Genomic DNA, 16,866 nt, shown 5'->3' on the forward strand with positions numbered 1-16,866 from the left:
AGTATCTACCCCAGACCTGAGAGCATTGCCTGGCACACAGCAAGTGCTTAACAAATTCCCCAATAATAATAATTATTATTATTATTAGAAGTGATTTGCCCAAGGTCACATAGCAGACAAGTGCCAGAGCCAGAATTAGAATCCCCAGGACCAGGCTTTTACCACCCAGAGCCAGAATTAGAATCCAAGTCTTCTGACTCCTCCCAGGACAATGCTCTTTCCACCAGGCCAAGCCGCTTTCTGTTAATTCAAAGAAACCTAATCCCTTTATTCATTGCATGTGATTTATATGTTCACCTGAGCTTGGGGAAGAATTCTTCACGTAGCTTCTTCAAATAGATGCAGACTGTCTCTATGGTGCCCAGAATGGAAAGGATTACCTCAGGCATGGGACAATCTTGGACTGTTCAGACATTCGGTAGCCCCGAGAAGCAGCGTAGGCTAACGGAAAGAGCATGGGTCTTGGGAGTCAGAAGGACTTAGGTTCTAATCCTGGCTCCACCACTTGTCTGCTGTGTGACCTTGGGTGAATCACTTCACTTCTCTGTGCCTCCGTTACTTCATCTGTAAAACGGAGATTAAGATGGTGAGGTGGGACATGGACTTTGTCCAATCTGATCAACTTGTATCTACCCCAGCACTTAGTACAGTGCCTAGCACATAATAAGCACTTAACAAATACCATTAAAAACAGTATCAAAAAAATGGGTATACATTTCGGGTCCCAGACAAAATCAGCAAGAATTCCTGCTACATGTCTTTGATACCTGTTTCGGTGATTTGGTAAATTCCAGCCTGCTGATTTCACGAAATAGGCAGATATAAGCAATATAGTCCAGTGGAAAGAGCAAAAGCCTGAGAGACAGAGGACTTATTTTTTTAATGGTATTTCTAAAGTGCTTACTAGGTGTCAGGCACTGCATTAAGTGCTGGGGCAGATACAAGTTAATCAGGTTGGATACAGTCCATGCCCACAGGGACATGTCACAGTTTTAATACCTATTTTGCAGATGAGGTAACTGAGGCCTAGAGAGGTTAAAGTGTTTCCCCAAGGTTACGCACCAGTCAAATGGGATTAGAACTCAGGTTCTCTGACTCCCTGCCCTGTGTTTTTTCCACTAGTCTATGTTGCTTCTCAGAACTAGTGTTCTAATCTTGGTTCTGCCCCTTTCCAGATTTGTGACCTTGGGCAAGTCACTTAACTTCTCTGGGTCGCAGTTACCTCATCTGTAAAATGGGAATTAAATCTTCCTCCCCCTGATTTAAGTTGTGATCCCTACCCTGGTCAGGGACTGTGACTGAACTGCTTATCGCATATTTACCCCAGCGCTTTGTACAAACCCTGGCACATAGTAAGCACTTAGGAAGTACCATAAAAAACACACAAGCAAAATCTTCCATGGAATTGGCCATGATCAGAAATATTCATGAGAACTAATGAAACAACAGAAAGGGTAATAAGTTGTATGGTTTAGGAATTCAGTCAGCCTTCTGCATTGCACACTTAATCATAATAATGAAAACAAAAATAATAATAATAATAATGATAATGGTATTTCTTAAATGCTTACTATGTTCCATCATCATCATCATCAATCGTATTTATTGAGCACTTACTATATGCAGAGCACTGTATTAAGCGCTTGGGAAGTACAAATTGGCAACATATAGAGACAGTCCCTACCCAATGGGGCTCACAGTCTAAAAGACTCTTACAGACACTGTACCGAGCCTAGGGGTGGATAGAAGCAAATCCTGTTGAATGCAGTCCCTGTCCCATGAGGGGCTCACAATCCCCATCCCCATTTTACAGATGAAGTAACTGAGGCACAGAGAATAATAATAATAATAATGGCATTTATTAAGTGCTTACTATGCACAAATCACTGTTCTAAGCACTGGGGAGGTTACAAGGTTGTCCCACAGCGGGCTCACAGTCTTAATCCCCATTTTACAGATGAGGTAACTGAGGGCCAGAGAAGTGAAGTGACTTGCCCAAAGTCACACAGCTGACAAATGGCAGAGCCGGGATTCAAACCCATGACCTCTGACTCCAAAGCTCGTGCTCTGTCCACTGAGCCATGCTGCTTCTCTAAGCCGTGCTGCTGAGCCTGTGCTCTATCCAATACACCATGCTGCTTCTCACATCCCAGGAAACAGTCATTGAAATTTCCAGTTCACCCAGGTTTCTCTTCTAATGTGGACTCTGGCAGGCATGGCTAGATCAGCCATAAATCTGATTGAATGGGCTGAAAAATCTTCCAGTGGTTTTCAAAAGAAGTTGAGTACTTATATAAATATTGTTATACTCTACCTTTACCAATACTCATAATCTATTTTATTTTTTTTCCCCCTATAGACTGTAAAGACATTCATGGACAGGGATCACATCTGCCAACTCTACTGAGAAGCAGTGTGGGTCAGTGGAAAGAGCACAGGCTTGGGAGTCAGCGGACGTGAGTTCTAATCCTGGCTCTGCCAGTTGTCACTGTGTGACCTTGGGCAAGCCACTTAATAATAATAATAATAATAATAATAATAATAATAATAATAATAATAATAATAATGGCATTTATTAAGTGCTTACTATGTGCAAAGCACTGTTCTAAGCACTTAACTTCTCTGTGCCTCAGTTACCTCATCTGTAAAATGGGGATTAAGACCATGAGCCCCACATGGGACAGCCTGATTACCATGTATGTACCCCAGCACCTAGAACAGTGCTTGGCATATAATAAGCACTTAACAAATAGCAAAATTATTATTATTGTTATTATTATTGTTACTGTGGCACACTTTTCACAATACTTAGTACAGTGCTCAGTACACAGTAAGTGCTCTATAAATACCATTGATTGAAGGATTTATTGATTAAGCATGCTTTGAGAATCTCCAGTGCAGTGTAGCCTCTATTTGTTTCCTTTCCCAAACATTTAATCCACTGCTTTGTACCCAGTGAGTGTTCAATAAATAGTTACCCCTACTATTCATTCATTCAATCATATTTACTGAGCACTTACTCTGTGCAGAGTACTGTACTAAGCACTTGGGAAGTACAAGTTGGCAACATATACAGACGGTCCCTACCCATCAGCAGGCTCACAGTCTAGAAGGGGGAGACAGACAACAAAACAAAACATATTAACAAAATAAAATAAATAGAATAGTAAATATGTACAAGTAAAATAAATAGAGTAATAAATATGTACAAACATATATACAGGTGTTGTGGGGAGGGGAAGGAGGTAGGGTGGGGGGGATGGGGAGAGGGAGAGGAAGGAGGGGGCTCAGGCTGGGAAGGCCTCCTGGAGGAGGTGAGCTCTCAGTAGGTCTTTGAAGGGAGCTAGCTTGATGGATGTGCAGAGGGAGGGCATTCCAGGCCAGGGGGAGGACGTGGGCCGGGGGTCGACGGCGGGACAGGCGAGAACGAGGTACATAGAGAAGGTTAGCGGTGGCGGAAGAGTGGAGGGTGCAGGCTGGGCTGGAGAAGGAGAGAAGGTAGATGAGGTAGGAGCGGGCGAGGGGATGGACAGCCTTGAAGCCCAGGGTGAGGAGTCTTTGCCTGATGCGTGGGTTGATTGGTAGCCACTGGAGTTTTTTGAGGAGGGGAGTGACATGCCCAGAACGTTTCTGCACAGAGATGATCCGGGCAGCAGTGTGAAGTATAAATTGAATTGGGGAGAGACAGGAGGATGAGAGATCAGAGAGGAGGCTGATGCAGTAATTCAGTCAGGATAGGATGAGAGATTGAACCAGCAGGGTAGCGGTTCCCAAATGCTTAGTATACTGTATAGTGCTTTGCTCACTGTAAGCACAAAAAATACGATTGACTGCTGATCATCAATCGTATTTATTGAGTGCTTACTATGTGCAGAGCACTGTACTAAGATCATAAGAATAAAGTGATTGTTAAGTGCTTACTATGTGCCAAGCACTGTTCTAAACACTAGGGAAGATACAAGGTAATCAGTTTGAATATTGTCCCTGTCCCATATGGGGCTCACAGTCTAAGTAGGAGGGTATATGATTCAATCTCCATTTTACAGATGAGGGGACTGAGGCACAGAGAAGGAAAATGACTTGTCCAGGGTCTCCCATTAGATGTGATGGAGCCAGGATTTGAACCCAGGTCCTCTTTTCCACTAGGCTTTTTCCACTAGGCTATGCTGCTTCTCAAGCTGCTGCTACTGCTCTACTGCTACTAGTACTACTATTAATACAACCAATCAATAGCATTCATTGACTGCTTACTGTGTCCTGAGCACTGTACTAAGTACTGAGCCCGGGCTTGGAAGTCAGAGGCCATGGATTCTAATCCTGGCTCTGCCACTTGTCAGCTGTGTGACTTTGGGCAAGTCACTTTACTTCTCTGTGCCTCCATTTCCTCACCTGTAAAATGAGGATTAAGACTGTGAACCCCACGTGGGACAACCTGATCACCTTGTATCCTCCCCAGTGCTTAGAACAGTGCTTTGCACATAGTAAGCATTTAACAAATGCCATCATTACTATTACGACTATTACAGCAACTACTACTACTACTACCACGGGAAAGAGTTAGCTCCTGAGTAGATAGGTTTTCTGAGGTTAGACCTGAGTTTGGCTAACAATCAATCAATCAATCAATCAATCGTATTTATTGAGTGCTTACTATGTGCAGAGCACTGTACTAAGCGCTTGGGAAGTACAAATTGGCAACACATAGAGATGGTCCCTACCCAACAGTGAGCTCACAGTCTAAAAGATTTCAGTCTATTGATCAACTGGTGCAGGCTCTGAGCTAAGCACTTGGGGATGTACATGATCCCTGCCCTCAAGAACCTTCTGATCTAGTTGGGGAAGACAGGACCTGAAATTATTTGTTGATATGAGAAAGGTTAAGTGGATGTGCATAGGAGATAGCGCTAGATATTAAGGTGGGCTCATCGCTCTGTACAGAAGTGCTACGGTTGGTGGTAAATTGGTAAATAATTGAGGCAGAAGTGCTCACGTTGGATGAGAAAGCTCACTCTTGACTCTCCAAGGAACTAGAGCTGTGTTGAGAAGCAATAACAGACATGGAAGATTGAAAGAGATCTCATATATGCTTCCAGCGGTCTGGAAGGAAGATGCTACCGAAATTCAAAGAATTATTCTTTGTGTTCTTATGCCATGCGTAAGATGAGTTGGGGGTTTTACCCTGCAGCAAGGGGAGAAGGATGAAAAATGTAGAAAAACATTCTGATATACCCACCAAAAATTCTTCAGAGAGTAGGCGAGGCCATACTGACCCAGAGGTTTGTGTTTTTTTCTTATTTTTTATTTATTTATTGTATTTATTGAGCACTTACTGTATTCAGAGCATTGTACTAAGCACTTAGGAAGTACAAGTTGGCAACATATAGAGACGGTCCCTGCACAACAATGGGCTTACAGTCTAGAAGGGGGAGACAGACAACAAAACAAAACTCAGGCTCTCCCTTATTAACACTTAAGACCACAACATGAAAGTCTTTTTAGGCCACATATTTAAAATGCCACCTTCAATGCGACATGCGAGCAGCAAACGACAATGGCATTTTTAAACTCCAGGCTCATGATCATTTAGCGTCCCCTTGAACTCTCTGAGCTTATTTGATTGTGGCATTAATTACTGGACTCAGAACACTATCAAATGTTTGTGGAAGATGAGGTTTCTCTTTACTGGAATGAATAATAACTGTGCTTATCCTCCTTTGAAAAATTTGCCTAGGGTATGAGCATTTACATTTCTCACTCTGATTCCAAATCAAGGTGTTTTGCCATTTTTAGAACCTTGGACGCCCCATAATCAATCAGGCAATGCCCCAGTTGGACCCCACCTCATTAAACACCGCTAAGTGCAAATTCTAAGATATTAAACAAACTGCTTCCAGAAACCTGAGGTGGAGTCAAAGGGGAAAGAAGATGCATCTTTTTTTTTCGAGGTGGCATTGTGAGTGGGTTAAGTGTGACATGCTTGCTGGAAATGCGTTTGCTTACTGCCTGCAGTTTTCAGGCCAAGAAGAAAAGCACGCACACACAGAGACAGGAATCCTTCCAAACCCTGGCGAACCCTCTGTCCCTCCCCCTAGCTATTCCAGGCGGGATTCGGATAAACAGTATGTGGTCATTGATCTGATTGTGGTGATGCTCTCTGGGATGCAGTTGATGAGCTCCTGAAGAAAATGACAGAAATAGGAAGAGAACTGTCAGATGGGGGGCGGAAAAAAAAACAAAAACAGGGAGAGAAGTGAGGAAAAAAAGCAACCGCAGTGAAACCAGGATTTGGAGGGTGGTCACTTCAAAACTAGTTCCTAACCCCCAGGGATCAGGGGGGATCTGAGCCTCTCCCTGCTTCAATTATGCACTGGGGGGTGATAAGTACTTAGTACAGTGCTCTGCGCACAGTAAGTGCTCAATAAATATGATTGAATGAATAATAATAGTAATGATAATAATAATCATAATTGTTCAGTGCTTACTATGTGCCAAGCATTGTTCTATGTGCTGGAGTAGATGCAAAGTACTCAGGTTGTCCCACTGGGGCCTCACAGTCAATCCCCATTTTACAGCTGAGGTAATTGAGGTCCAGAGAAGTGAAGTGACTACCCAAGGTCACACAGCAGACAAGTGGTGGAATCGGAATTAGAACAAATATTCTCTGAGTTCCAAAGCCTGTGCTCTATCCATTATACCGTAATAATGATAATACTACTGATAATAATTGTAATGGTATTTGTTCAGTGCTTACTATGTGCCAAGCACTGTTCTAAGCACTGCAGTAAATATAAGGTAATCAGGTTGTCCCATGTGGGGTTCACGGTCAATCCCCATTTTATAGATAAGGTAATTGAGGCCCAGAGAAGTGAAGGGACTAGCTCAGGGTCACACAGCAGACAAGTGGCAGAGTCAGGAATAGAATGCCCTTCCTCCGACTCCCAAGCCCCTGATCTTGCTGCTAAGCCGCACTGTGTGATAATAATAATAATAATAATAATAATAATAATAATAATAGTAATAATAATAATGGCATTTATTAATCACTTACTATGTGCCAAGCACTGTTCTAAGTGCTGGGGGAGATACAAGTTTATCAGGTTGTCTCAAGTGGGGCTCACAGTCTTACCCATTTTACAGATGAGGGAACTGAGGCACAGAGAAGTTAAGTGACTTGCCCAAAGTCACACAGCTGATAACTAGTGGAGCCGGGATTTGAACCCCTGACCTCTGACTCCAAAGCCCATGTTCTTTCCACGATGAAATGGGGATTTTTTTTTTCCTTTTTCTCCGGACAGAATCCACAACTGTTTTTAAGTGAATGAAAGTCAGATCAGAGGAACTCAAGCTAGAACAAACCCGGAATTTGGGAAAGGCTCCCTGTGACCCCAAATATAAGGGGCTCGGGTTGGTGCTCTCTGCCCCTGAGAAGTTACTAATGGGTAAAAATAATGATAATAATTGTGGTATTTGTTTAGAGCTTACTATGTGCCAGGCCCTGTACTAAGCCCTGGGCTGGATGCAAGCAAATCAGGTTGGACACAGTCCCTGTCCCATATAGGCCTCACGGTCTCAACCCCCATATTCCAGATGAGGTCACTGAGGCCCAGAGAAATCCCTTCTCTCCTTCTCCATCCCAGCCTGCACACTCCATTCCTCCGCTGCTGCTAACCTTCTACACTGTGAGCCCCTTGTTGGGTAGGGATTGTCTCTATTTGTTGCCGAATTATACTTTCCAAGCTCCTAGTACAGTGCTTTGCACACCATAAGCACTCAATAAATATGATTGAATGAATGAACCTTCTCACTGGGCCTGTCACACCATCAACCTCTGGCCACATCCTACCTCTGACCTGGAATGCCCTCCCTCCTCACATAATAATAATAACAATAATGTTATTTGTTAAGCCTTTACTATGTGCAAAGCACTGTTCTAAAAGCTGGGGAAGTTACAAGGTGATCAGGTTGTCCCATGGGGGGCTCACAGTCTTAATCCCCATTTTACAGATGAGGGAACTGAGGCCCAGAGAAGTGCAGTGACTTGTCCAAAGTCACACAGCTGACAGAGCCAGGATTTGAACCCACGACTTCTGACTCCAAAGTCCATGCTCTTTTCCACTGAGCCACAATGCTCTACTGAAGGCTCACCTCCACCAGGAGGCCTTCCCAGACTGAGCCCCCTTTTCCTCTGTTCCTCCTCCCCTCCCCGTCATCCGGACTCCTTTTTTTAAAAAAATGGCATTTGTTAAGCGCTTACTATGTGCAAAGCACTGTTCTAAGCGCTGGTGGGGGGAATACAAGGTGATCATTTGTCCCGTGTGGGGCTCACAGTCATCCTCATTTTACAGATGAGGTAACTGAGGCTCCGAGAAGTTAAGTGACTTGCTCAAGGTCACACAGCAGACATGTGGTGGAGCCGGAATTTGAACCCATGACCTCTGACTCCAAAGCCCGGGCTCTTTCCACTGAGCCACACTGCTGCCTCCCCCGTCCCCGCCCCAAAGCACTTGTGTATACATGTACATATCTATAATTCTATTTATTAACATCAACGCCTGTTAACTTGCTTTGTTGTGTATGTATCTATAATTCCATTTATTTATACTGATGCCTGTTTACTTGTTTTGATATCTGTCTCCTCCCTTTTAAACTGTGAGCCCACTGTGGGCAGGGATTGTGTAGCCATTTATTTATACTGATGCCTGTTTACTTGTTTTGATATCTGTCTCCTCCCTTTTAAACTGTGAGCCCACTGTGGGCAGGGATTGTGTAGCGTTTGGGTTTTTTTTTCCCCTCATTTTTTATTTTGCTACGGGAAAAAAATTGGAGGTCCGAGGGGAATAGCATACCCCATGTCGTTAAATGTCGAACTTCTGATTGGAAAGAAACGATCATCGAGGATGGATCGTAGGCCGATCAGCAATCAAAGGTCATCGTCCATTAGGTGAGGGGAGGTAGCAGAGAGGTGGAGGGACCGAGGCCAAAGGCAAGAAGAGAAGCAAGCAGCCGGGCCACGTAGAAGGGTGGCAGTGAGGTGGCCGGTTTGGGGCCGAAGGCAGACAGAGGGTGCGGCTGGTGGTGGGAGAAGCAGGAAAGTGGGTGAGGCCACTGGAATCTGGCAGATACAGGGGTAGTGGGGAAGAGAGGCACTGCAAGCTCTCCCTTGTCACTAAGAGCCTAGTGACACTTTAGCTCTTAGAACCAACCCCTGATAAAGGGGTCCAGGGGACCCCCTGCCTCTCCGGGGGGGGGTTACTTCTGAGACCCAAAACTTGGAAGTAGCCTGCAGCTTCATTTCCCGCCCCACCCCACGTCCCCTCCTTCCTTCCAGAAGAGGAGCCCGGCAGTAGGCGGGGGACTGAGAGCTCACCTCCTCCAGGAGGCCTTCCCAGACTGAGCCCCCTCCTTCTTCTCCCCCCCATCCCCCCCCCGCCTTACCTCCTTCACCTCCCCACAGCACCTGTATATATGTTTGTACATATTTATTACTCTATTTTATTTGTACATATTTATTCTATTTTATTTTGTTAATATGTTTTGGTTTTGTTGTCTGTCTCCCCCTTCTAGGCTGTGAGCCCACTGTTGGGTAGGGACCGTCTCTAGATGTCGCCGACTTGGACTTCCCAAGTGCTTAGTACAGTGCTCTGCACACAGTAAGCGCTCAATAAATATGATTGAATGAATGAATGAATTGTCTTTCTTTATAGTTGAACTGTGCTTTCCAAGTTCTTAGTACAGTACTATGTGCACAGTAAGGGCTCAATTAATACGATTGAATGAATGAATGAATGAATAAATGAAGTGACTGGCCCAAGGTCACACAGCAGACAGGTGGCAGAACTGGGATTAGAACCCAGTCCCTTCTGACTCTCAGGACCGGGCTCTATCCATTAGGCCACACTGATTCTCTTAGCAGCATGGAAGCTTAGCAACTTAGGGGTCAACTTTGGGATGGGACATCCTGGAGATTCCCCTTTTCCTTAGCAGTTTCCCCCATCCCGGATTGCAGCTAGATGGAAGGATGGAAGGTGGGGTGAGAGGAGAGGAGATGCAGGCACAAAGAGGGGAAGGGAGACACATTTATTTCTTCATTTATTGAGCACCTACTTTTTACAAAGAGCTGCACTAAGCACTTGAGAGGGGACAATATAACAATGCTGGGATGGGGCAGGTTTGGAGAAGGTAACCGTGTGGAATTGGGAAGGGCGTTCTTCCAGAAGCAGTGTGGCTCAGTGGAAAGAGCCCAGGTTTGGGAGTCAGAGATTGAGGGTTCTAATCCCAGCCCTGCCCCTTTTCAGCTCTGTGACTTTGGGCAAGTTACTTCACTTCTCTGTACCTCAGCTATACCTCATCAGTAAAATGGGGATTAAGACTGTGAGCCCTACTTGAAACAACCTGATAAACTTGTATCTCCCCCAGCGCTTAGAACAGTGCTTGGCACATAGTAAGCACATAACAAATTTCATCATCATCATTCCAGCTCCCAGAAAATCTTCCCCAAATATCTGCTGAAGCTAAGGCATTGATTTTTTCCTCTCGACCCGTCTCCCAACACCCCCTAAACCCCAGCTTTTCGGGCAAAGGTGAGAAAGCTCAGGAAATCTTTTTTTGAAGGAGTGGGTCGGAGTATGAGAGCCTTTTTAATGGGGAATCACCACCCTCTAGACTGTGAGCTAGTTGAGGGTAGGGAATGTGTTGGATGCTCTATTGCACTCTCCCAAGCGCTTAATAAACCCGATCTTACTGTTCATTCATTCATTCATTCAATCGTATTTATTGAGCGCTTACTGTATGCAGAGCACTGTACTAAGCGCTTGGGAAGTACAAGTTGGTAACATATAGAGACGGTCCCTACCCAACAGCCGGCTCACAGTCTAGAATAGTAAATATGTACAAGTAAAATAAATAGAGTAATAAATCTGTATAAACATATATATGGGTGCTGTGGGGAGGGAACTTAAACAGTAAGTGCTCAATAAACCCGATCAATAAATATGGAGAAGCAGCATGTCGTTGTGGATAGAGCCTGGGCCTGTGAGTCAGAAGATCACGAGTTCTAATCCTGCCTCTGCCACGTGTCTGCTGGGTGACCTTGGGCAAGTCATTTCACTTCTCTGGGCCTCAGTTCCCTATCTGTCAAATGGGGATTAAGACTGTGAGCCCCACATGGGACAGGGGCTGTGTCCAACACGACTTGTTTGTATCCACCCCAGCGCTTAGTACAGCGCCTGGCACATATTCATTCATTCACTTGTATTTATTCAGCACTTACTGTGTGCAGAGCACTGTACTAAGCGCTTGGAAAGTACAATTCTGCAACAGAGACAATCCCTACCCAACAATGGGCTCACAGTCTAGAAGGAAGCATTTAACAAATTCATTCATTCATTTAATCACATTTATTAAGCACTTTCATTCATTCAGTAGTATTTATTGAGTGCTTACTGTGTGCAGAGCACTGTGCTAAGCGCTTGGAAAGCACTTTAAAAATGTGCTTTAAAAAGGTTCTCTTCTAGACTGTGAGCCCACTGTTGGGTAGGGACCGTCTCTATATGTTGCCAACTTGTATTTCCCAAGCTCTTAGCACAGTGCTCTGCACACAGTAAGGGCTCAATAAATACGATTGATTGATTGATTGGAAAGTAAAATTCGGCAACAGAGACAATCCCTACCCAACAACGGGCTTTCAATCTAGAATTATGCAGAGCACTGTACTAAGCGCTTGAAAAGAACAATTCGGTAACAGAGACAATCAGTATCACAATAATAATAAAAAATAATACCATTATTATTATTATTATTATTATTATTATTATTATTATTATTATTATTATTATTATTATTATTATTATTATTTTGGGAAAGGGTCCGAAAAGAAGAGCCAAGGAAAAGACCCCTCCCTACCCACCCCCAGAGGATATTTGTTCTGACGACTTGACACCTGTCCATATGTTTTGTTTTGTTGTCTGTCTCTCCATTCTAGACTGTGAGCCCATTGTTGGGTAGGGACCGTCTCTATATGTTGCCGACTTGTACTTCCCAAGCGCTTAGTCAAGTGCTCTGCACACAGTAAGCGCTCAATAAATGCGATTGAATGAATGAATGAATGAATGAAAAGGGGTGTCTGTAGGGAGGTGGGAGGGTTTCTCTATTTGGGACCTTTCCTATCCCTCTATCCCCCTTCCCTTCTTTGAACACTCAGGGATTAATTGTTCTCCCTCCACTGTCCACCAGTTCATCCCTGACCCTCAGATGTTTATTGTCAGGAATTAGAGGAGGGTCCGGGGGTGAGGGGCTGGGGAGCTGGGGGATTCCCCCCACCAAATCAGATCAGGGAGGGGGTGTCCTGATTTCTCAGCCATGACTAGCTACATCTGAAGAAGTTGTCAGAGAGAGGGGCCTTTCTCAACAAAGAAGTGTGCCTTAGTGGAAAGAGGGACTCAGAGGTTGTGGGTTCCAATCCCGTCTCCGCCCCTTCTCAGCTGTGACCTTGGGGAAGCCACTTCACTACTCCGTGCCTCAGTCATCTCATCTGTCAAATGGGGATTAAAACTGGGAGCCCCACATGGGACAACCTGATCCAGCGTGGCTCATTGGAAAGAGCCCGGGCTTGGGAGTCAGAGGTCAATCAATCAATCAATCAATCGTATTTATTGAGCGCTTACTGTATGCAGGGCACTGTACTAAGCGCTTGGGAAGTACAAGTTGGCAACATATAGAGACAGTCCCTACCCAACAGTGGGCTCACAGTCTAAAAGGGGGAGACAGGTCGTGGGTTCTAATCCCGCTCCGCCACTCATCAGCTGTGTGCCCTTGGGCAAGTCACTTAACTTCTCTGGGCCTCAGTCACCTGATCTGTAAAATGGGGATTAAGACTGTGAGCCCCACGTGGGACAGCCTGATTACCTTGTATCTACCCCAGCTCTTAGAGCAGTGCTTGGCACGTAGTAAGCGCTTAACAAATGCCATTATTATAATTATTATTCCAGCGCTTAGAGCAGTGCTTGGCACATAGTAAGCGCTTACCAAATTCCATAATCGATTCATTAATTACCCTGCACCTACCCCAGCGCTTAGAACGGTGCTTGACACATAGTAGGCGCTTACCAAATCCCATCATTAATGAATTACCCTGCACGCCCACCCCAGCGCTTAGACCAGTGCTTGGCGCATAGTAAGCGCTTAACAAACACCGTAATAATAATAATCCTTAATTATTTTCCTCGTCAAACATGCCAATTGCACTAGCACGCATCTCTCATCAGCTGTCTGTGTGTGATCCACATATCCCCCCTTCCCCTCCTCCACTTTGGCTCTTTTATTGCTCCTTTCAGCTGGGGACAGATTTCTTCCCCCTCCGCCCTCCTTTTTTTCTTTAATACCGTGTCCGAAATCTCTGTTTTATTTTACAATCTAGTTACTCCGCAGCGGAGAGGAAAGCAAACTCTCCAATCCGGCTGGGCTGGGTGGAGAGGAGAGAGGGAAGAGAGAGAGAGGGCTGGGGGGAAGAAATCAGGGTCTGTTTCAGCAAGATCAGAAGCGATCTGAAGTGCTAAAGAGAGTTCCCTTCCCCTCCTTCCCATCTCCCCCACCCAATCCCACCGGCAAAGCCCCCCTTCCCACCCTGCTGACACGTCCTTTTCAGCTCCCCTTGAGGATCCCCCGAGGTCTCGCCTTGGAAAAACCTCCACCCCCATTGTTTCCAGTGTCTTTATTTATTTATTTTGCCTTTTGTGATTTGCACTGGCATTGTGGTGTTTGCCTCTGAAGCCGCCTCGTTTTCCAGCCAAGGGGATTTCACCTCGTCCTTGAGAGGCAGAGGGAGACACACACTCGTGCACAGAGAGAGGGAGAGGGAGAGAAAGGGAGAGGGAGAGAGAGAGAGAAGGCGATCTGCCAAAAAACCTCATCTCCAATCTTCCCCTCTGCCCCTTTCCCTTGTTCCACTTTGGCATCCTAGGAGAGAGGAGGCAGAGATCGGGTAAGGTGGTCGGATGGCACCATTTTTAACTTTGTTATTCGGGCAGATTACCGTGATGGGCACAGCTCCAAAGTAGGAGCGATCCGCTTTTCTTTTTTCTCTTCTTTTTTTTTCTTTCCCTCCCCTCTGCTCTTCCCCATCCTAGTTTTTCTCCAACAACTCCAATTCTGCTCCAGCTGGGAAATGAGGAGGGGTGAGAGAGGGGGAGGTGGGAGAAGGAAGGGGAGGTTTGGAGTTTCCAAAAGTGAGCAGGGGTCAGGGGGAGGGGGGTCTCCAGGATGCTGTCCTGGGAGGAGAAATGCCTAACTTTTTGTTTGGGTTGGGAAGCCTGAGTTTGGGGCTGTTGGTTGTGCGCTCCTTGGGCGCGCTTTGCGGTGCGGTCGGATGTCCTGGCATGTGTCATGTGTGTAGCATGAGCAAACCCCCACAGTGGAGCTGAGCCTTGTCACTTCAACCCTTCCTAGAAGCTGAGAAGGACTCCCCTTCCCTTTTTTTCCCCTCCCCAATCCCACACCCCCCTCTGGAGTTGCAGGAATGCAGAGGCAGGAAACTTTAAATTATTTTCAGTGCCACTACTTTTTTGGGGTGGTGGTGGGGGGAGTGTATTTGTAAAGCGAAAGCTGTCCACTTTGTGTCGAAGAGTTCGTTTGGAACTCTTTCCACTTTGGGCCAAAAACAGGAAAAAGAAATAACACAGAGTCAGGAGAAAAGAGGTGGTGGAGGGGAGATGGAACTGGGCTTGGAATTGTTGGGAGTGTGCTAGCTGCAGTTTCTCCGGTATTGATCTGTTGGCATCGGATTCACCCACAGCGGCAGAAGGAAAATGTTATTTCTCATTTTCCTCGCAGATTCTTAAAGCACACCGTTTAGGAAATGGATTCAACTTGGGGTGGACGCCTTAAATTCTCCGCGACGGTGGCAAAGTGCAAAATGGGAAGCGATTTTAATTAATTCCCTTTAAGTGGACGCAGGTCACTACAAGGCGTATGCAGACCGGGCAGAAGATGACTGATTTTTTGAGTGCTAGAAGAGGTTCACACCGGTGCTGGTTTAAGCAAAAAAAAAAAAGAAAGTTTTGGGATTTCTCTAACCCAGCTGGGATCCCAGAATATCCAAAGCAGTTTGTCAAAAAGGACACGGTCAAATTTCCCCAGGGACAACTCAGCCTTTTACTTCAGGCAAGGGCAGGGGCGATGGAAATCTGTGGGATTTTGGGTAATAAGTGTGGGAATCTGCCAGGACGCTAGACTAAGAAGGATTTGTTTCCTTACTGCTCATAAATAATGGTCCCTGGCATCCTTTGAAAAAAAAAGAATTAAAAAAAAATAAGAGCCCACAGAAAGGAAAACAGGCCAATGAAAGAGGTCCGTGGGAGATTCGTAAGGGTTGGACATTTCAATCAGAAAAAAAAAAAAGCAGTGAGAGAGTTTCTGATCAGGATTATGGGACTAAGTCTGATCAATCAATAGTATTTATTGAGCGCTTACTATGTACTGAGCACTGTACTGGGGAAGTACAGAACAACAGAGTTAGCAGATCCGTTCCCTACCCTTTAAGAGCTGAAGCCCAGGATCTGGGGTTTGTGTTAGGAAGAGATTGTTTCTAATATTTTTAATATATCCTTAAATTTAAGCGTGGAGTGTCGAAGGAATGAGGAAGATTTCCTGAGCCTTTTGAGTAGAACAGCTACATTTTGGCTTTGTCTGAGTTTAAAGGAATTCAGCTTTCCATGAACTTCTGTCCGCTTAGATAATGAAGGAATTCAGATTCTCCTGCACATGCACAGAACAAAGTTTCTTGGTTCTTCCTCCTGCTTTAAATATAGCTCATAGGCTTCATCCCATGTACATTCAGCCACAGAAATTTAAAATCATAAATTCCTTTACTAAAGAGATGTTTTCTTAGGCAGTGTACAGAGTTCTTTGGCAAATTATGTCATCAACTGTTTATTCCTCAGAAATAGACCAGATACCATTCCCGCTCTGTCTTAGGGATTGATGTAATACAGCCTCAAATCCCCAAACTGTTAGAGATTGCTTTTGTTTGCCCAAAAGGTAAATCTTTCATCACATGAGATGTTTAAAAAAATATTTAATCGTGTGGGCGGGAAAGGATGTGCATATATTTGTGGTAATTATACTGTGGCATCCTTGCTCAAAGTGATGACTTTATTTTCTCCCTGTGGTCCTCCTTACCTTTATAAATGAAGGATTATCTTTTATTTTATTTCTTTTCCTTTCATGACTGGGTCACATGTGACATCCTAACTCAATTAAACCTGAAACTTCCCATGCCCACTTTATACAGAAATCCTGCCCCTGTTCTCGTGTTGGGTTTAAACTGTTCTGGTTGAATGAAAAACGCTGTACACAAAATTTAAAAGTCCAAACGCATTTGGTAAATAATCTGGTGTTTGAGAGTCAGTGATTATTTTAAGTTAACTTCGTTCCACTTTATAGACATGTGAGGGCATATCCTGTTTAGTCTGTTATGTTTGTAAAAGATGAAAATGAATTTGTGTTTATAAAGATGCCAGCTAGGAAGTAGATAGACAATGCGAAGGAAATACGGTTAGAGAAAAGTTTTAGCCAGCTGTCAGGGGATGGTGTTTGATATTGACAAGATGTTTAACGTTTTCCAAAGTGTTTAGCAGAAATGCAAATAACTCTTCAACCAAAATGTATTTTTTTCATAAAGCAGATCTATAGCAAAGTGTAACATTTTTCTCTGAAAGACTGTACTACCACCCTTTTGAAAGTCATACATCATTACATTTTAAAACAACAGATGGGCCCTCTGTTTTCACTTAGAACTTAGGTGCCATTCAAAGTAAATAAGAATAAACCGTAGGGTTGAATATAGATTCATCCGTATCTTATGATTTTAAA

Source organism: Tachyglossus aculeatus, chromosome 2 (genome assembly GCF_015852505.1).
Source record: "Tachyglossus aculeatus isolate mTacAcu1 chromosome 2, mTacAcu1.pri, whole genome shotgun sequence".
Taxonomy (NCBI): Eukaryota; Metazoa; Chordata; class Mammalia; order Monotremata; family Tachyglossidae; genus Tachyglossus; species Tachyglossus aculeatus.